The following is a 20,795-nucleotide window of genomic DNA, read 5'->3' as shown; positions in this document are numbered from 1 at the left end:
TGAGAGGGCAACACTGCAACAGCCGGCCGCCAGGCTGTCTTTTTTTTGCACAGCTAGTTGCCTCCAGGAGGCCACAAGAGGGAGACAAGGGACTGCAAAATGGAAAATAGGCATCCACCAACTTTACAGACAACTTCTCCTTGCTCCTACAACCTCCATCCTTGCACAGTTTGTTATTCTTCTAGGTAACATAGTAACAAATCCAAATTGCTGCTCTCTTTGTAGGCAAGCAAGGCTTTGTTGCAACTGCAATTCTTACTTCTTCTTGAAATGTAGGGACGACAGTACATTCCATCACATCCATCTAGTGTACACAGGTAGGTCCATTGTGGCGGGCAGGCGAGCGGGCGGGCTGCTTTATTGGCTGTTTGCTGTTCCCCTACTCCACTCCACTATTTGACTGTTGTGCTGCATCAATCAATCAATCAATCAATCAATCAATCAATCAATCAATCAATCAATCAATCAGTGGCTGGCTCAGGTGCAGCTCTTTAACTTACCTAAAAGGGAGGGCGGAGAGAAGACAAGGAAGGTGAATGAGGTGTTCCAATGTGAAATGCCGGAAACACAGAAACACAGACGACACACAACAAGAGGTGGCAATCTATTCATTAATTGCATTTAATCAATGAGCTCATTATCACTCATGCATTGTCCAACAGGTGTTGAAATAATGGGATTAAAAGGGGAGATCCCTTCAGAAAGACAGAAACAATAGCAAAGACAAAAAACACTTTTGGAATCTGCTTTTAGTCAACACATAAGGAAAGGGTGCACCGGTCCTGGAAATACTGCAATACCAGGTCAATGCGTGGAGTGGACAGAGCAAGCTCTATTTCCATCTCCCTGTTCTAAAAATCCATTTAATATATGGTCCCCAGATAGGGGACGTATCAGATATTAAACTGATAAGAACAGATACTACACTTGATCTTAGCCAAAAGGCCGAGAAGCGATAACCCGAACGGGCCGCGCGTTGCCCGAGCCTGCCCGATACTGCTGTTCAGCCCTTGCAGCGATTCAGCCTACTTCTAGGCAATTCCATGGGGCCCTGCAGGCTCACACACTCACAGCTACACGGGAGGTGAATAAAGGCCGGAGAGGAAGCCAGACAGGATTTGCTTCTTTTGCTTGCACCACAATGCAGTGCTGAAAGAGGAGGAATCTACATAAAAACGCCTTCCTGGCAACGCCCAAATGCCCTGCTGCCATGCAGATAAACACTGGCAGCGGCAGCAAGTGCATGCCCACAGCCACCCCTTGTTCCTTCACACCTTGTATCAGCTGTAAGTCCAGTCCAGTGCTGCCTGCTGAGCAGCACTGACCAACACTGCCTGGGCCCAGGCTTTTATCTCTGAGGCCCCATTATGATGTCAGAAAGCTGGCTCTGGAATCCTGAGGGCTCCACTATGACACGTGCAAAGTTCCGTCTGAACTTTATATAAGACGGTGAGGCTCAGTCAGTCACTCAGTGTTGCCTGAGAGGGCAACACTGCAACAGCCGGCCGCCAGGCTGTCTTTTTTTTGCACAGCTAGTTGCCTCCAGGAGGCCACAAGAGGGAGACAAGGGACTGCAAAATGGAAAATAGGCATCCACCAACTTTACAGACAACTTCTCCTTGCTCCTACAACCTCCATCCTTGCACAGTTTGTTATTCTTCTAGGTAACATAGTAACAAATCCAAATTGCTGCTCTCTTTGTAGGCAAGCAAGGCTTTGTTGCAACTGCAATTCTTACTTCTTCTTGAAATGTAGGGACGACAGTACATTCCATCACATCCATCTAGTGTACACAGGTAGGTCCATTGTGGCGGGCAGGCGAGCGGGCGGGCTGCTTTATTGGCTGTTTGCTGTTCCCCTACTCCACTCCACTATTTGACTGTTGTGCTGCATCAATCAATCAATCAATCAATCAATCAATCAATCAATCAATCAATCAATCAATCAGTGGCTGGCTCAGGTGCAGCTCTTTAACTTACCTAAAAGGGAGGGCGGAGAGAAGACAAGGAAGGTGAATGAGGTGTTCCAATGTGAAATGCCGGAAACACAGAAACACAGACGACACACAACAAGAGGTGGCAATCTATTCATTAATTGCATTTAATCAATGAGCTCATTATCACTCATGCATTGTCCAACAGGTGTTGAAATAATGGGATTAAAAGGGGAGATCCCTTCAGAAAGACAGAAACAATAGCAAAGACAAAAAACACTTTTGGAATCTGCTTTTAGTCAACACATAAGGAAAGGGTGCACCGGTCCTGGAAATACTGCAATACCAGGTCAATGCGTGGAGTGGACAGAGCAAGCTCTATTTCCATCTCCCTGTTCTAAAAATCCATTTAATATATGGTCCCCAGATAGGGGACGTATCAGATATTAAACTGATAAGAACAGATACTACACTTGATCTTAGCCAAAAGGCCGAGAAGCGATAACCCGAACGGGCCGCGCGTTGCCCGAGCCTGCCCGATACTGCTGTTCAGCCCTTGCAGCGATTCAGCCTACTTCTAGGCAATTCCATGGGGCCCTGCAGGCTCACACACTCACAGCTACACGGGAGGTGAATAAAGGCCGGAGAGGAAGCCAGACAGGATTTGCTTCTTTTGCTTGCACCACAATGCAGTGCTGAAAGAGGAGGAATCTACATAAAAACGCCTTCCTGGCAACGCCCAAATGCCCTGCTGCCATGCAGATAAACACTGGCAGCGGCAGCAAGTGCATGCCCACAGCCACCCCTTGTTCCTTCACACCTTGTATCAGCTGTAATCCAGTCCAGTCCAGTGCTGCCTGCTGAGCAGCACTGACCAACACTGCCTGGGCCCAGGCTTTTATCTCTGAGGCCCCATTATGATGTCAGAAAGCTGGCTCTGGAATCCTGAGGGCTCCACTATGACACGTGCAAAGTTCCGTCTGAACTTTATATAAGACGGTGAGGCTCAGTCAGTCACTCAGTGTTGCCTGAGAGGGCAACACTGCAACAGCCGGCCGCCAGGCTGTCTTTTTTTTGCACAGCTAGTTGCCTCCAGGAGGCCACAAGAGGGAGACAAGGGACTGCAAAATGGAAAATAGGCATCCACCAACTTTACAGACAACTTCTCCTTGCTCCTACAACCTCCATCCTTGCACAGTTTGTTATTCTTCTAGGTAACATAGTAACAAATCCAAATTGCTGCTCTCTTTGTAGGCAAGCAAGGCTTTGTTGCAACTGCAATTCTTACTTCTTCTTGAAATGTAGGGACGACAGTACATTCCATCACATCCATCTAGTGTACACAGGTAGGTCCATTGTGGCGGGCAGGCGAGCGGGCGGGCTGCTTTATTGGCTGTTTGCTGTTCCCCTACTCCACTCCACTATTTGACTGTTGTGCTGCATCAATCAATCAATCAATCAATCAATCAATCAATCAATCAGTGGCTGGCTCAGGTGCAGCTCTTTAACTTACCTAAAAGGGAGGGCGGAGAGAAGACAAGGAAGGTGAATGAGGTGTTCCAATGTGAAATGCCGGAAACACAGAAACACAGACGACACACAACAAGAGGTGGCAATCTATTCATTAATTGCATTTAATCAATGAGCTCATTATCACTCATGCATTGTCCAACAGGTGTTGAAATAATGGGATTAAAAGGGGAGATCCCTTCAGAAAGACAGAAACAATAGCAAAGACAAAAAACACTTTTGGAATCTGCTTTTAGTCAACACATAAGGAAAGGGTGCACCGGTCCTGGAAATACTGCAATACCAGGTCAATGCGTGGAGTGGACAGAGCAAGCTCTATTTCCATCTCCCTGTTCTAAAAATCCATTTAATATATGGTCCCCAGATAGGGGACGTATCAGATATTAAACTGATAAGAACAGATACTACACTTGATCTTAGCCAAAAGGCCGAGAAGCGATAACCCGAACGGGCCGCGCGTTGCCCGAGCCTGCCCGATACTGCTGTTCAGCCCTTGCAGCGATTCAGCCTACTTCTAGGCAATTCCATGGGGCCCTGCAGGCTCACACACTCACAGCTACACGGGAGGTGAATAAAGGCCGGAGAGGAAGCCAGACAGGATTTGCTTCTTTTGCTTGCACCACAATGCAGTGCTGAAAGAGGAGGAATCTACATAAAAACGCCTTCCTGGCAACGCCCAAATGCCCTGCTGCCATGCAGATAAACACTGGCAGCGGCAGCAAGTGCATGCCCACAGCCACCCCTTGTTCCTTCACACCTTGTATCAGCTGTAATCCAGTCCAGTCCAGTGCTGCCTGCTGAGCAGCACTGACCAACACTGCCTGGGCCCAGGCTTTTATCTCTGAGGCCCCATTATGATGTCAGAAAGCTGGCTCTGGAATCCTGAGGGCTCCACTATGACACGTGCAAAGTTCCGTCTGAACTTTATATAAGACGGTGAGGCTCAGTCAGTCACTCAGTGTTGCCTGAGAGGGCAACACTGCAACAGCCGGCCGCCAGGCTGTCTTTTTTTTGCACAGCTAGTTGCCTCCAGGAGGCCACAAGAGGGAGACAAGGGACTGCAAAATGGAAAATAGGCATCCACCAACTTTACAGACAACTTCTCCTTGCTCCTACAACCTCCATCCTTGCACAGTTTGTTATTCTTCTAGGTAACATAGTAACAAATCCAAATTGCTGCTCTCTTTGTAGGCAAGCAAGGCTTTGTTGCAACTGCAATTCTTACTTCTTCTTGAAATGTAGGGACGACAGTACATTCCATCACATCCATCTAGTGTACACAGGTAGGTCCATTGTGGCGGGCAGGCGAGCGGGCGGGCTGCTTTATTGGCTGTTTGCTGTTCCCCTACTCCACTCCACTATTTGACTGTTGTGCTGCATCAATCAATCAATCAATCAATCAATCAATCAATCAATCAATCAATCAGTGGCTGGCTCAGGTGCAGCTCTTTAACTTACCTAAAAGGGAGGGCGGAGAGAAGACAAGGAAGGTGAATGAGGTGTTCCAATGTGAAATGCCGGAAACACAGAAACACAGACGACACACAACAAGAGGTGGCAATCTATTCATTAATTGCATTTAATCAATGAGCTCATTATCACTCATGCATTGTCCAACAGGTGTTGAAATAATGGGATTAAAAGGGGAGATCCCTTCAGAAAGACAGAAACAATAGCAAAGACAAAAAACACTTTTGGAATCTGCTTTTAGTCAACACATAAGGAAAGGGTGCAGCGGTCCTGGAAATACTGCAATACCAGGTCAATGCGTGGAGTGGACAGAGCAAGCTCTATTTCCATCTCCCTGTTCTAAAAATCCATTTAATATATGGTCCCCAGATAGGGGACGTATCAGATATTAAACTGATAAGAACAGATACTACACTTGATCTTAGCCAAAAGGCCGAGAAGCGATAACCCGAACGGGCCGCGCGTTGCCCGAGCCTGCCCGATACTGCTGTTCAGCCCTTGCAGCGATTCAGCCTACTTCTAGGCAATTCCATGGGGCCCTGCAGGCTCACACACTCACAGCTACACGGGAGGTGAATAAAGGCCGGAGAGGAAGCCAGACAGGATTTGCTTCTTTTGCTTGCACCACAATGCAGTGCTGAAAGAGGAGGAATCTACATAAAAACGCCTTCCTGGCAACGCCCAAATGCCCTGCTGCCATGCAGATAAACACTGGCAGCGGCAGCAAGTGCATGCCCACAGCCACCCCTTGTTCCTTCACACCTTGTATCAGCTGTAATCCAGTCCAGTCCAGTGCTGCCTGCTGAGCAGCACTGACCAACACTGCCTGGGCCCAGGCTTTTATCTCTGAGGCCCCATTATGATGTCAGAAAGCTGGCTCTGGAATCCTGAGGGCTCCACTATGACACGTGCAAAGTTCCGTCTGAACTTTATATAAGACGGTGAGGCTCAGTCAGTCACTCAGTGTTGCCTGAGAGGGCAATACTGCAACAGCCGGCCGCCAGGCTGTCTTTTTTTTGCACAGCTAGTTGCCTCCAGGAGGCCACAAGAGGGAGACAAGGGACTGCAAAATGGAAAATAGGCATCCACCAACTTTACAGACAACTTCTCCTTGCTCCTACAACCTCCATCCTTGCACAGTTTGTTATTCTTCTAGGTAACATAGTAACAAATCCAAATTGCTGCTCTCTTTGTAGGCAAGCAAGGCTTTGTTGCAACTGCAATTCTTACTTCTTCTTGAAATGTAGGGACGACAGTACATTCCATCACATCCATCTAGTGTACACAGGTAGGTCCATTGTGGCGGGCAGGCGAGCGGGCGGGCTGCTTTATTGGCTGTTTGCTGTTCCCCTACTCCACTCCACTATTTGACTGTTGTGCTGCATCAATCAATCAATCAATCAATCAATCAATCAATCAATCAATCAATCAATCAATCAGTGGCTGGCTCAGGTGCAGCTCTTTAACTTACCTAAAAGGGAGGGCGGAGAGAAGACAAGGAAGGTGAATGAGGTGTTCCAATGTGAAATGCCGGAAACACAGAAACACAGACGACACACAACAAGAGGTGGCAATCTATTCATTAATTGCATTTAATCAATGAGCTCATTATCACTCATGCATTGTCCAACAGGTGTTGAAATAATGGGATTAAAAGGGGAGATCCCTTCAGAAAGACAGAAACAATAGCAAAGACAAAAAACACTTTTGGAATCTGCTTTTAGTCAACACATAAGGAAAGGGTGCACCGGTCCTGGAAATACTGCAATACCAGGTCAATGCGTGGAGTGGACAGAGCAAGCTCTATTTCCATCTCCCTGTTCTAAAAATCCATTTAATATATGGTCCCCAGATAGGGGACGTATCAGATATTAAACTGATAAGAACAGATACTACACTTGATCTTAGCCAAAAGGCCGAGAAGCGATAACCCGAACGGGCCGCGCGTTGCCCGAGCCTGCCCGATACTGCTGTTCAGCCCTTGCAGCGATTCAGCCTACTTCTAGGCAATTCCATGGGGCCCTGCAGGCTCACACACTCACAGCTACACGGGAGGTGAATAAAGGCCGGAGAGGAAGCCAGACAGGATTTGCTTCTTTTGCTTGCACCACAATGCAGTGCTGAAAGAGGAGGAATCTACATAAAAACGCCTTCCTGGCAACGCCCAAATGCCCTGCTGCCATGCAGATAAACACTGGCAGCGGCAGCAAGTGCATGCCCACAGCCACCCCTTGTTCCTTCACACCTTGTATCAGCTGTAATCCAGTCCAGTCCAGTGCTGCCTGCTGAGCAGCACTGACCAACACTGCCTGGGCCCAGGCTTTTATCTCTGAGGCCCCATTATGATGTCAGAAAGCTGGCTCTGGAATCCTGAGGGCTCCACTATGACACGTGCAAAGTTCCGTCTGAACTTTATATAAGACGGTGAGGCTCAGTCAGTCACTCAGTGTTGCCTGAGAGGGCAACACTGCAACAGCCGGCCGCCAGGCTGTCTTTTTTTTGCACAGCTAGTTGCCTCCAGGAGGCCACAAGAGGGAGACAAGGGACTGCAAAATGGAAAATAGGCATCCACCAACTTTACAGACAACTTCTCCTTGCTCCTACAACCTCCATCCTTGCACAGTTTGTTATTCTTCTAGGTAACATAGTAACAAATCCAAATTGCTGCTCTCTTTGTAGGCAAGCAAGGCTTTGTTGCAACTGCAATTCTTACTTCTTCTTGAAATGTAGGGACGACAGTACATTCCATCACATCCATCTAGTGTACACAGGTAGGTCCATTGTGGCGGGCAGGCGAGCGGGCGGGCTGCTTTATTGGCTGTTTGCTGTTCCCCTACTCCACTCCACTATTTGACTGTTGTGCTGCATCAATCAATCAATCAATCAATCAATCAATCAATCAATCAATCAGTGGCTGGCTCAGGTGCAGCTCTTTAACTTACCTAAAAGGGAGGGCGGAGAGAAGACAAGGAAGGTGAATGAGGTGTTCCAATGTGAAATGCCGGAAACACAGAAACACAGACGACACACAACAAGAGGTGGCAATCTATTCATTAATTGCATTTAATCAATGAGCTCATTATCACTCATGCATTGTCCAACAGGTGTTGAAATAATGGGATTAAAAGGGGAGATCCCTTCAGAAAGACAGAAACAATAGCAAAGACAAAAAACACTTTTGGAATCTGCTTTTAGTCAACACATAAGGAAAGGGTGCACCGGTCCTGGAAATACTGCAATACCAGGTCAATGCGTGGAGTGGACAGAGCAAGCTCTATTTCCATCTCCCTGTTCTAAAAATCCATTTAATATATGGTCCCCAGATAGGGGACGTATCAGATATTAAACTGATAAGAACAGATACTACACTTGATCTTAGCCAAAAGGCCGAGAAGCGATAACCCGAACGGGCCGCGCGTTGCCCGAGCCTGCCCGATACTGCTGTTCAGCCCTTGCAGCGATTCAGCCTACTTCTAGGCAATTCCATGGGGCCCTGCAGGCTCACACACTCACAGCTACACGGGAGGTGAATAAAGGCCGGAGAGGAAGCCAGACAGGATTTGCTTCTTTTGCTTGCACCACAATGCAGTGTTGAAAGAGGAGGAATCTACATAAAAACGCCTTCCTGGCAACGCCCAAATGCCCTGCTGCCATGCAGATAAACACTGGCAGCGGCAGCAAGTGCATGCCCACAGCCACCCCTTGTTCCTTCACACCTTGTATCAGCTGTAATCCAGTCCAGTCCAGTGCTGCCTGCTGAGCAGCACTGACCAACACTGCCTGGGCCCAGGCTTTTATCTCTGAGGCCCCATTATGATGTCAGAAAGCTGGCTCTGGAATCCTGAGGGCTCCACTATGACACGTGCAAAGTTCCGTCTGAACTTTATATAAGACGGTGAGGCTCAGTCAGTCACTCAGTGTTGCCTGAGAGGGCAACACTGCAACAGCCGGCCGCCAGGCTGTCTTTTTTTTGCACAGCTAGTTGCCTCCAGGAGGCCACAAGAGGGAGACAAGGGACTGCAAAATGGAAAATAGGCATCCACCAACTTTACAGACAACTTCTCCTTGCTCCTACAACCTCCATCCTTGCACAGTTTGTTATTCTTCTAGGTAACATAGTAACAAATCCAAATTGCTGCTCTCTTTGTAGGCAAGCAAGGCTTTGTTGCAACTGCAATTCTTACTTCTTCTTGAAATGTAGGGACGACAGTACATTCCATCACATCCATCTAGTGTACACAGGTAGGTCCATTGTGGCGGGCAGGCGAGCGGGCGGGCTGCTTTATTGGCTGTTTGCTGTTCCCCTACTCCACTCCACTATTTGACTGTTGTGCTGCATCAATCAATCAATCAATCAATCAATCAATCAATCAATCAATCAATCAATCAATCAATCAATCAATCAGTGGCTGGCTCAGGTGCAGCTCTTTAACTTACCTAAAAGGGAGGGCGGAGAGAAGACAAGGAAGGTGAATGAGGTGTTCCAATGTGAAATGCCGGAAACACAGAAACACAGACGACACACAACAAGAGGTGGCAATCTATTCATTAATTGCATTTAATCAATGAGCTCATTATCACTCATGCATTGTCCAACAGGTGTTGAAATAATGGGATTAAAAGGGGAGATCCCTTCAGAAAGACAGAAACAATAGCAAAGACAAAAAACACTTTTGGAATCTGCTTTTAGTCAACACATAAGGAAAGGGTGCACCGGTCCTGGAAATACTGCAATACCAGGTCAATGCGTGGAGTGGACAGAGCAAGCTCTATTTCCATCTCCCTGTTCTAAAAATCCATTTAATATATGGTCCCCAGATAGGGGACGTATCAGATATTAAACTGATAAGAACAGATACTACACTTGATCTTAGCCAAAAGGCCGAGAAGCGATAACCCGAACGGGCCGCGCGTTGCCCGAGCCTGCCCGATACTGCTGTTCAGCCCTTGCAGCGATTCAGCCTACTTCTAGGCAATTCCATGGGGCCCTGCAGGCTCACACACTCACAGCTACACGGGAGGTGAATAAAGGCCGGAGAGGAAGCCAGACAGGATTTGCTTCTTTTGCTTGCACCACAATGCAGTGCTGAAAGAGGAGGAATCTACATAAAAACGCCTTCCTGGCAACGCCCAAATGCCCTGCTGCCATGCAGATAAACACTGGCAGCGGCAGCAAGTGCATGCCCACAGCCACCCCTTGTTCCTTCACACCTTGTATCAGCTGTAATCCAGTCCAGTCCAGTGCTGCCTGCTGAGCAGCACTGACCAACACTGCCTGGGCCCAGGCTTTTATCTCTGAGGCCCCATTATTATGTCAGAAAGCTGGCTCTGGAATCCTGAGGGCTCCACTATGACACGTGCAAAGTTCCGTCTGAACTTTATATAAGACGGTGAGGCTCAGTCAGTCACTCAGTGTTGCCTGAGAGGGCAACACTGCAACAGCCGGCCGCCAGGCTGTCTTTTTTTTGCACAGCTAGTTGCCTCCAGGAGGCCACAAGAGGGAGACAAGGGACTGCAAAATGGAAAAAAGGCATCCTCCAACTTTACAGACAACTTCTCCTTGGTCCTACAACCTCCATCCTTGCACAGTTTGTTATTCTTCTAGGTAACATAGTAACAAATCCAAATTGCTGCTCTCTTTGTAGGCAAGCAAGGCTTTGTTGCAACTGCAATTCTTACTTCTTCTTGAAATGTAGGGACGACAGTACATTCCATCACATCCATCTAGTGTACACAGGTAGGTCCATTGTGGCGGGCAGGCGAGCGGGCGGGCTGCTTTATTGGCTGTTTGCTGTTCCCCTACTCCACTCCACTATTTGACTGTTGTGCTGCATCAATCAATCAATCAATCAATCAATCAATCAATCAATCAATCAGTGGCTGGCTCAGGTGCAGCTCTTTAACTTACCTAAAAGGGAGGGCGGAGAGAAGACAAGGAAGGTGAATGAGGTGTTCCAATGTGAAATGCCGGAAACACAGAAACACAGACGACACACAACAAGAGGTGGCAATCTATTCATTAATTGCATTTAATCAATGAGCTCATTATCACTCATGCATTGTCCAACAGGTGTTGAAATAATGGGATTAAAAGGGGAGATCCCTTCAGAAAGACAGAAACAATAGCAAAGACAAAAAACACTTTTGGAATCTGCTTTTAGTCAACACATAAGGAAAGGGTGCACCGGTCCTGGAAATACTGCAATACCAGGTCAATGCGTGGAGTGGACAGAGCAAGCTCTATTTCCATCTCCCTGTTCTAAAAATCCATTTAATATATGGTCCCCAGATAGGGGACGTATCAGATATTAAACTGATAAGAACAGATACTACACTTGATCTTAGCCAAAAGGCCGAGAAGCGATAACCCGAACGGGCCGCGCGTTGCCCGAGCCTGCCCGATACTGCTGTTCAGCCCTTGCAGCGATTCAGCCTACTTCTAGGCAATTCCATGGGGCCCTGCAGGCTCACACACTCACAGCTACACGGGAGGTGAATAAAGGCCGGAGAGGAAGCCAGACAGGATTTGCTTCTTTTGCTTGCACCACAATGCAGTGCTGAAAGAGGAGGAATCTACATAAAAACGCCTTCCTGGCAACGCCCAAATGCCCTGCTGCCATGCAGATAAACACTGGCAGCGGCAGCAAGTGCATGCCCACAGCCACCCCTTGTTCCTTCACACCTTGTATCAGCTGTAATCCAGTCCAGTCCAGTGCTGCCTGCTGAGCAGCACTGACCAACACTGCCTGGGCCCAGGCTTTTATCTCTGAGGCCCCATTATGATGTCAGAAAGCTGGCTCTGGAATCCTGAGGGCTCCACTATGACACGTGCAAAGTTCCGTCTGAACTTTATATAAGACGGTGAGGCTCAGTCAGTCACTCAGTGTTGCCTGAGAGGGCAACACTGCAACAGCCGGCCGCCAGGCTGTCTTTTTTTTGCACAGCTAGTTGCCTCCAGGAGGCCACAAGAGGGAGACAAGGGACTGCAAAATGGAAAATAGGCATCCACCAACTTTACAGACAACTTCTCCTTGCTCCTACAACCTCCATCCTTGCACAGTTTGTTATTCTTCTAGGTAACATAGTAACAAATCCAAATTGCTGCTCTCTTTGTAGGCAAGCAAGGCTTTGTTGCAACTGCAATTCTTACTTCTTCTTGAAATGTAGGGACGACAGTACATTCCATCACATCCATCTAGTGTACACAGGTAGGTCCATTGTGGCGGGCAGGCGAGCGGGCGGGCTGCTTTATTGGCTGTTTGCTGTTCCCCTACTCCACTCCACTATTTGACTGTTGTGCTGCATCAATCAATCAATCAATCAATCAATCAATCAATCAATCAATCAATCAATCAATCAGTGGCTGGCTCAGGTGCAGCTCTTTAACTTACCTAAAAGGGAGGGCGGAGAGAAGACAAGGAAGGTGAATGAGGTGTTCCAATGTGAAATGCCGGAAACACAGAAACACAGACGACACACAACAAGAGGTGGCAATCTATTCATTAATTGCATTTAATCAATGAGCTCATTATCACTCATGCATTGTCCAACAGGTGTTGAAATAATGGGATTAAAAGGGGAGATCCCTTCAGAAAGACAGAAACAATAGCAAAGACAAAAAACACTTTTGGAATCTGCTTTTAGTCAACACATAAGGAAAGGGTGCACCGGTCCTGGAAATACTGCAATACCAGGTCAATGCGTGGAGTGGACAGAGCAAGCTCTATTTCCATCTCCCTGTTCTAAAAATCCATTTAATATATGGTCCCCAGATAGGGGACGTATCAGATATTAAACTGATAAGAACAGATACTACACTTGATCTTAGCCAAAAGGCCGAGAAGCGATAACCCGAACGGGCCGCGCGTTGCCCGAGCCTGCCCGATACTGCTGTTCAGCCCTTGCAGCGATTCAGCCTACTTCTAGGCAATTCCATGGGGCCCTGCAGGCTCACACACTCACAGCTACACGGGAGGTGAATAAAGGCCGGAGAGGAAGCCAGACAGGATTTGCTTCTTTTGCTTGCACCACAATGCAGTGCTGAAAGAGGAGGAATCTACATAAAAACGCCTTCCTGGCAACGCCCAAATGCCCTGCTGCCATGCAGATAAACACTGGCAGCGGCAGCAAGTGCATGCCCACAGCCACCCCTTGTTCCTTCACACCTTGTATCAGCTGTAATCCAGTCCAGTCCAGTGCTGCCTGCTGAGCAGCACTGACCAACACTGCCTGGGCCCAGGCTTTTATCTCTGAGGCCCCATTATGATGTCAGAAAGCTGGCTCTGGAATCCTGAGGGCTCCACTATGACACGTGCAAAGTTCCGTCTGAACTTTATATAAGACGGTGAGGCTCAGTCAGTCACTCAGTGTTGCCTGAGAGGGCAACACTGCAACAGCCGGCCGCCAGGCTGTCTTTTTTTTGCACAGCTAGTTGCCTCCAGGAGGCCACAAGAGGGAGACAAGGGACTGCAAAATGGAAAATAGGCATCCACCAACTTTACAGACAACTTCTCCTTGCTCCTACAACCTCCATCCTTGCACAGTTTGTTATTCTTCTAGGTAACATAGTAACAAATCCAAATTGCTGCTCTCTTTGTAGGCAAGCAAGGCTTTGTTGCAACTGCAATTCTTACTTCTTCTTGAAATGTAGGGACGACAGTACATTCCATCACATCCATCTAGTGTACACAGGTAGGTCCATTGTGGCGGGCAGGCGAGCGGGCGGGCTGCTTTATTGGCTGTTTGCTGTTCCCCTACTCCACTCCACTATTTGACTGTTGTGCTGCATCAATCAATCAATCAATCAATCAATCAATCAATCAATCAATCAATCAATCAATCAGTGGCTGGCTCAGGTGCAGCTCTTTAACTTACCTAAAAGGGAGGGCGGAGAGAAGACAAGGAAGGTGAATGAGGTGTTCCAATGTGAAATGCCGGAAACACAGAAACACAGACGACACACAACAAGAGGTGGCAATCTATTCATTAATTGCATTTAATCAATGAGCTCATTATCACTCATGCATTGTCCAACAGGTGTTGAAATAATGGGATTAAAAGGGGAGATCCCTTCAGAAAGACAGAAACAATAGCAAAGACAAAAAACACTTTTGGAATCTGCTTTTAGTCAACACATAAGGAAAGGGTGCACCGGTCCTGGAAATACTGCAATACCAGGTCAATGCGTGGAGTGGACAGAGCAAGCTCTATTTCCATCTCCCTGTTCTAAAAATCCATTTAATATATGGTCCCCAGATAGGGGACGTATCAGATATTAAACTGATAAGAACAGATACTACACTTGATCTTAGCCAAAAGGCCGAGAAGCGATAACCCGAACGGGCCGCGCGTTGCCCGAGCCTGCCCGATACTGCTGTTCAGCCCTTGCAGCGATTCAGCCTACTTCTAGGCAATTCCATGGGGCCCTGCAGGCTCACACACTCACAGCTACACGGGAGGTGAATAAAGGCCGGAGAGGAAGCCAGACAGGATTTGCTTCTTTTGCTTGCACCACAATGCAGTGCTGAAAGAGGAGGAATCTACATAAAAACGCCTTCCTGGCAACGCCCAAATGCCCTGCTGCCATGCAGATAAACACTGGCAGCGGCAGCAAGTGCATGCCCACAGCCACCCCTTGTTCCTTCACACCTTGTATCAGCTGTAATCCAGTCCAGTCCAGTGCTGCCTGCTGAGCAGCACTGACCAACACTGCCTGGGCCCAGGCTTTTATCTCTGAGGCCCCATTATGATGTCAGAAAGCTGGCTCTGGAATCCTGAGGGCTCCACTATGACACGTGCAAAGTTCCGTCTGAACTTTATATAAGACGGTGAGGCTCAGTCAGTCACTCAGTGTTGCCTGAGAGGGCAACACTGCAACAGCCGGCCGCCAGGCTGTCTTTTTTTTGCACAGCTAGTTGCCTCCAGGAGGCCACAAGAGGGAGACAAGGGACTGCAAAATGGAAAATAGGCATCCACCAACTTTACAGACAACTTCTCCTTGCTCCTACAACCTCCATCCTTGCACAGTTTGTTATTCTTCTAGGTAACATAGTAACAAATCCAAATTGCTGCTCTCTTTGTAGGCAAGCAAGGCTTTGTTGCAACTGCAATTCTTACTTCTTCTTGAAATGTAGGGACGACAGTACATTCCATCACATCCATCTAGTGTACACAGGTAGGTCCATTGTGGCGGGCAGGCGAGCGGGCGGGCTGCTTTATTGGCTGTTTGCTGTTCCCCTACTCCACTCCACTATTTGACTGTTGTGCTGCATCAATCAATCAATCAATCAATCAATCAATCAATCAATCAATCAATCAATCAGTGGCTGGCTCAGGTGCAGCTCTTTAACTTACCTAAAAGGGAGGGCGGAGAGAAGACAAGGAAGGTGAATGAGGTGTTCCAATGTGAAATGCCGGAAACACAGAAACACAGACGACACACAACAAGAGGTGGCAATCTATTCATTAATTGCATTTAATCAATGAGCTCATTATCACTCATGCATTGTCCAACAGGTGTTGAAATAATGGGATTAAAAGGGGAGATCCCTTCAGAAAGACAGAAACAATAGCAAAGACAAAAAACACTTTTGGAATCTGCTTTTAGTCAACACATAAGGAAAGGGTGCACCGGTCCTGGAAATACTGCAATACCAGGTCAATGCGTGTAGTAGACAGAGCAAGCTCTATTTCCATCTCCCTGTTCTAAAAATCCATTTAATATATGGTCCCCAGATAGGGGACGTATCAGATATTAAACTGATAAGAACAGATACTACACTTGATCTTAGCCAAAAGGCCGAGAAGCGATAACCCGAACGGGCCGCGCGTTGCCCGAGCCTGCCCGATACTGCTGTTCAGCCCTTGCAGCGATTCAGCCTACTTCTAGGCAATTCCATGGGGCCCTGCAGGCTCACACACTCACAGCTACACGGGAGGTGAATAAAGGCCGGAGAGGAAGCCAGACAGGATTTGCTTCTTTTGCTTGCACCACAATGCAGTGCTGAAAGAGGAGGAATCTACATAAAAACGCCTTCCTGGCAACGCCCAAATGCCCTGCTGCCATGCAGATGAACACTGGCAGCGGCAGCAAGTGCATGCCCACAGCCACCCCTTGTTCCTTCACACCTTGTATCAGCTGTAATCCAGTCCAGTCCAGTGCTGCCTGCTGAGCAGCACTGACCAACACTGCCTGGGCCCAGGCTTTTATCTCTGAGGCCCCATTATGATGTCAGAAAGCTGGCTCTGGAATCCTGAGGGCTCCACTATGACACGTGCAAAGTTCCGTCTGAACTTTATATAAGACGGTGAGGCTCAGTCAGTCACTCAGTGTTGCCTGAGAGGGCAACACTGCAACAGCCGGCCGCCAGGCTGTCTTTTTTTTGCACAGCTAGTTGCCTCCAGGAGGCCACAAGAGGGAGACAAGGGACTGCAAAATGGAAAATAGGCATCCACCAACTTTACAGACAACTTCTCCTTGCTCCTACAACCTCCATCCTTGCACAGTTTGTTATTCTTCTAGGTAACATAGTAACAAATCCAAATTGCTGCTCTCTTTGTAGGCAAGCAAGGCTTTGTTGCAACTGCAATTCTTACTTCTTGAAATGTAGGGACGACAGTACATTCCATCACATCCATCTAGTGTACACAGGTAGGTCCATTGTGGCGGGCAGGCGAGCGGGCGGGCTGCTTTATTGGCTGTTTGCTGTTCCCCTACTCCACTCCACTATTTGACTGTTGTGCTGCATCAATCAATCAATCAATCAATCAATCAATCAATCAATCAATCAATCAGTGGCTGGCTCAGGTGCAGCTCTTTAACTTACCTAAAAGGGAGGGCGGAGAGAAGACAAGGAAGGTGAATGAGGTGTTCCAATGTGAAATGCCGGAAACACAGAAACACAGACGACACACAACAAGAGGTGGCAATCTATTCATTAATTGCATTTAATCAATGAGCTCATTATCACTCATGCATTGTCCAACAGGTGTTGAAATAATGGGATTAAAAGGGGAGATCCCTTCAGAAAGACAGAAACAATAGCAAAGACAAAAAACACTTTTGGAATCTGCTTTTAGTCAACACATAAGGAAAGGGTGCACCGGTCCTGGAAATACTGCAATACCAGGTCAATGCGTGGAGTGGACAGAGCAAGCTCTATTTCCATCTCCCTGTTCTAAAAATCCATTTAATATATGGTCCCCAGATAGGGGACGTATCAGATATTAAACTGATAAGAACAGATACTACACTTGATCTTAGCCAAAAGGCCGAGAAGCGATAACCCGAACGGGCCGCGCGTTGCCCGAGCCTGCCCGATACTGCTGTTCAGCCCTTGCAGCGATTCAGCCTACTTCTAGGCAATTCCATGGGGCCCTGCAGGCTCACACACTCACAGCTACACGGGAGGTGAATAAAGGCCGGAGAGGAAGCCAGACAGGATTTGCTTCTTTTGCTTGCACCACAATGCAGTGCTGAAAGAGGAGGAATCTACATAAAAACGCCTTCCTGGCAACGCCCAAATGCCCTGCTGCCATGCAGATAAACACTGGCAGCGGCAGCAAGTGCATGCCCACAGCCACCCCTTGTTCCTTCACACCTTGTATCAGCTGTAATCCAGTCCAGTCCAGTGCTGCCTGCTGAGCAGCACTGACCAACACTGCCTGGGCCCAGGCTTTTATCTCTGAGGCCCCATTATGATGTCAGAAAGCTGGCTCTGGAATCCTGAGGGCTCCACTATGACACGTGCAAAGTTCCGTCTGAACTTTATATAAGACGGTGAGGCTCAGTCAGTCACTCAGTGTTGCCTGAGAGGGCAACACTGCAACAGCCGGCCGCCAGGCTGTCTTTTTTTTGCACAGCTAGTTGCCTCCAGGAGGCCACAAGAGGGAGACAAGGGACTGCAAAATGGAAAATAGGCATCCACCAACTTTACAGACAACTTCTCCTTGCTCCTACAACCTCCATCCTTGCACAGTTTGTTATTCTTCTAGGTAACATAGTAACAAATCCAAATTGCTGCTCTCTTTGTAGGCAAGCAAGGCTTTGTTGCAACTGCAATTCTTACTTCTTCTTGAAATGTAGGGACGACAGTACATTCCATCACATCCATCTAGTGTACACAGGTAGGTCCATTGTGGCGGGCAGGCGAGCGGGCGGGCTGCTTTATTGGCTGTTTGCTGTTCCCCTACTCCACTCCACTATTTGACTGTTGTGCTGCATCAATCAATCAATCAATCAATCAATCAATCAGTGGCTGGCTCAGGTGCAGCTCTTTAACTTACCTAAAAGGGAGGGCGGAGAGAAGACAAGGAAGGTGAATGAGGTGTTCCAATGTGAAATGCCGGAAACACAGAAACACAGACGACACACAACAAGAGGTGGCAATCTATTCATTAATTGCATTTAATCAATGAGCTCATTATCACTCATGCATTGTCCAACAGGTGTTGAAATAATGGGATTAAAAGGGGAGATCCCTTCAGAAAGACAGAAACAATAGCAAAGACAAAAAACACTTTTGGAATCTGCTTTTAGTCAACACATAAGGAAAGGGTGCACCGGTCCTGGAAATACTGCAATACCAGGTCAATGCGTGGAGTGGACAGAGCAAGCTCTATTTCCATCTCCCTGTTCTAAAAATCCATTTAATATATGGTCCCCAGATAGGGGACGTATCAGATATTAAACTGATAAGAACAGATACTACACTTGATCTTAGCCAAAAGGCCGAGAAGCGATAACCCGAACGGGCCGCGCGTTGCCCGAGCCTGCCCGATACTGCTGTTCAGCCCTTGCAGCGATTCAGCCTACTTCTAGGCAATTCCATGGGGCCCTGCAGGCTCACACACTCACAGCTACACGGGAGGTGAATAAAGGCCGGAGAGGAAGCCAGACAGGATTTGCTTCTTTTGCTTGCACCACAATGCAGTGCTGAAAGAGGAGGAATCGACATAAAAACGCCTTCCTGGCAACGCCCAAATGCCCTGCTGCCATGCAGATAAACACTGGCAGCGGCAGCAAGTGCATGCCCACAGCCACCCCTTGTTCCTTCACACCTTGTATCAGCTGTAATCCAGTCCAGTCCAGTGCTGCCTGCTGAGCAGCACTGACCAACACTGCCTGGGCCCAGGCTTTTATCTCTGAGGCCCCATTATGATGTCAGAAAGCTGGCTCTGGAATCCTGAGGGCTCCACTATGACACGTGCAAAGTTCCGTCTGAACTTTATATAAGACGGTGAGGCTCAGTCAGTCACTCAGTGTTGCCTGAGAGGGCAACACTGCAACAGCCGGCCGCCAGGCTGTCTTTTTTTTGCACAGCTAGTTGCCTCCAGGAGGCCACAAGAGGGAGACAAGGGACTGCAAAATGGAAAATAGGCATCCACCAACTTTACAGACAACTTCTCCTTGCTCCTACAACCTCCATCCTTGCACAGTTTGTTATTCTTCTAGGTAACATAGTAACAAATCCAAATTGCTGCTCTCTTTGTAGGCAAGCAAGGCTTTGTTGCAACTGCAATTCTTACTTCTTCTTGAAATGTAGGGACGACAGTACATTCCATCACATCCATCTAGTGTACACAGGTAGGTCCATTGTGGCGGGCAGGCGAGCGGGCGGGCTGCTTTATTGGCTGTTTGCTGTTCCCCTACTCCACTCCACTATTTGACTGTTGTGCTGCATCAATCAATCAATCAATCAATCAATCAATCAATCAATCAATCAATCAATCAATCAATCAATCAGTGGCTGGCTCAGGTGCAGCTCTTTAACTTACCTAAAAGGGAGGGCGGAGAGAAGACAAGGAAGGTGAATGAGGTGTTTTAATGTGAAATGCCGGAAACACAGAAACACAGACGACACACAACAAGAGGTGGCAATCTATTCATTAATTGCATTTAATCAATGAGCTCATTATCACTCATGCATTGTCCAACAGGTGTTGAAATAATGGGATTAAAAGGGGAGATCCCTTCAGAAAGACAGAAACAATAGCAAAGACAAAAAACACTTTTGGAATCTGCTTTTAGTCAACACATAAGGAAAGGGTGCACCGGTCCTGGAAATACTGCAATACCAGGTCAATGCGTGGAGTGGACAGAGCAAGCTCTATTTCCATCTCCCTGTTCTAAAAATCCATTTAATATATGGTCCCCAGATAGGGGACGTATCAGATATTAAACTGATAAGAACAGATACTACACTTGATCTTAGCCAAAAGGCCGAGAAGCGATAACCCGAACGGGCCGCGCGTTGCCCGAGCCTGCCCGATACCGCTGTTCAGCCCTTGCAGCGATTCAGCCTACTTCTAGGCAATTCCATGGGGCCCTGCAGGCTCACACACTCACAGCTACACGGGAGGTGAATAAAGGCCGGAGAGGAAGCCAGACAGGATTTGCTTCTTTTGCTTGCACCACAATGCAGTGCTGAAAGAGGAGGAATCTACATAAAAACGCCTTCCTGGCAACGCCCAAATGCCCTGCTGCCATGCAGATAAACACTGGCAGCGGCAGCAAGTGCATGCCCACAGCCACCCCTTGTTCCTTCACACCTTGTATCAGCTGTAATCCAGTCCAGTCCAGTGCTGCCTGCTGAGCAGCACTGACCAACACTGCCTGGGCCCAGGCTTTTATCTCTGAGGCCCCATTATGATGTCAGAAAGCTGGCTCTGGAATCCTGAGGGCTCCACTATGACACGTGCAAAGTTCCGTCTGAACTTTATATAAGACGGTGAGGCTCAGTCAGTCACTCAGTGTTGCCTGAGAGGGCAACACTGCAACAGCCGGCCGCCAGGCTGTCTTTTTTTTGCACAGCTAGTTGCCTCCAGGAGGCCACAAGAGGGAGACAAGGGACTGCAAAATGGA

The 20,795-nt window shown here is 47.8% G+C and overlaps 14 non-coding genes across 14 annotated transcripts; all 14 read right to left on the bottom strand.

The window, feature by feature from the left end:
- Positions 1-766: 766 nt before the first annotated feature.
- On the bottom strand, positions 767-957 carry LOC142693663 (U2 spliceosomal RNA). Its single transcript, XR_012861983.1, has one exon. It is a non-coding gene; the product is annotated as a U2 spliceosomal RNA (small nuclear RNA).
- A 1,288-nt stretch (positions 958-2,245) lies between these two features.
- Positions 2,246-2,436, bottom strand: LOC142693662 (U2 spliceosomal RNA). The gene has a single exon (XR_012861982.1). It is a non-coding gene; the product is annotated as a U2 spliceosomal RNA (small nuclear RNA).
- A 1,276-nt stretch (positions 2,437-3,712) lies between these two features.
- Positions 3,713-3,903, bottom strand: LOC142693661 (U2 spliceosomal RNA). The gene has a single exon (XR_012861981.1). It is a non-coding gene; the product is annotated as a U2 spliceosomal RNA (small nuclear RNA).
- A 1,284-nt stretch (positions 3,904-5,187) lies between these two features.
- Positions 5,188-5,378, bottom strand: LOC142693742 (U2 spliceosomal RNA). Its single transcript, XR_012862054.1, has one exon. It is a non-coding gene; the product is annotated as a U2 spliceosomal RNA (small nuclear RNA).
- A 1,292-nt stretch (positions 5,379-6,670) lies between these two features.
- LOC142693660 (U2 spliceosomal RNA) lies at positions 6,671-6,861 on the bottom strand. The gene has a single exon (XR_012861980.1). It is a non-coding gene; the product is annotated as a U2 spliceosomal RNA (small nuclear RNA).
- Positions 6,862-8,141: 1,280 nt separating this feature from the next.
- Positions 8,142-8,332, bottom strand: LOC142693659 (U2 spliceosomal RNA). Its single transcript, XR_012861979.1, has one exon. It is a non-coding gene; the product is annotated as a U2 spliceosomal RNA (small nuclear RNA).
- A 1,304-nt stretch (positions 8,333-9,636) lies between these two features.
- On the bottom strand, positions 9,637-9,827 carry LOC142693658 (U2 spliceosomal RNA). The gene has a single exon (XR_012861978.1). It is a non-coding gene; the product is annotated as a U2 spliceosomal RNA (small nuclear RNA).
- A 1,280-nt stretch (positions 9,828-11,107) lies between these two features.
- On the bottom strand, positions 11,108-11,298 carry LOC142693657 (U2 spliceosomal RNA). Its single transcript, XR_012861977.1, has one exon. It is a non-coding gene; the product is annotated as a U2 spliceosomal RNA (small nuclear RNA).
- Positions 11,299-12,590: 1,292 nt separating this feature from the next.
- Positions 12,591-12,781, bottom strand: LOC142693656 (U2 spliceosomal RNA). The gene has a single exon (XR_012861976.1). It is a non-coding gene; the product is annotated as a U2 spliceosomal RNA (small nuclear RNA).
- A 1,292-nt stretch (positions 12,782-14,073) lies between these two features.
- Positions 14,074-14,264, bottom strand: LOC142693654 (U2 spliceosomal RNA). The gene has a single exon (XR_012861975.1). It is a non-coding gene; the product is annotated as a U2 spliceosomal RNA (small nuclear RNA).
- A 1,288-nt stretch (positions 14,265-15,552) lies between these two features.
- Positions 15,553-15,743, bottom strand: LOC142693741 (U2 spliceosomal RNA). Its single transcript, XR_012862053.1, has one exon. It is a non-coding gene; the product is annotated as a U2 spliceosomal RNA (small nuclear RNA).
- A 1,281-nt stretch (positions 15,744-17,024) lies between these two features.
- Positions 17,025-17,215, bottom strand: LOC142693652 (U2 spliceosomal RNA). Its single transcript, XR_012861973.1, has one exon. It is a non-coding gene; the product is annotated as a U2 spliceosomal RNA (small nuclear RNA).
- A 1,268-nt stretch (positions 17,216-18,483) lies between these two features.
- Positions 18,484-18,674, bottom strand: LOC142693651 (U2 spliceosomal RNA). The gene has a single exon (XR_012861972.1). It is a non-coding gene; the product is annotated as a U2 spliceosomal RNA (small nuclear RNA).
- A 1,300-nt stretch (positions 18,675-19,974) lies between these two features.
- On the bottom strand, positions 19,975-20,165 carry LOC142693650 (U2 spliceosomal RNA). Its single transcript, XR_012861971.1, has one exon. It is a non-coding gene; the product is annotated as a U2 spliceosomal RNA (small nuclear RNA).
- Positions 20,166-20,795: the final 630 nt, after the last annotated feature.

Source organism: Rhinoderma darwinii (genome assembly GCF_050947455.1).
Source record: "Rhinoderma darwinii isolate aRhiDar2 chromosome 5 unlocalized genomic scaffold, aRhiDar2.hap1 SUPER_5_unloc_44, whole genome shotgun sequence".
NCBI lineage: Eukaryota > Metazoa > Chordata > Amphibia > Anura > Rhinodermatidae > Rhinoderma > Rhinoderma darwinii.
Note: the sequence above shows the minus strand (reverse complement) of the source record. Positions and strands in the feature narration are given on the sequence as shown.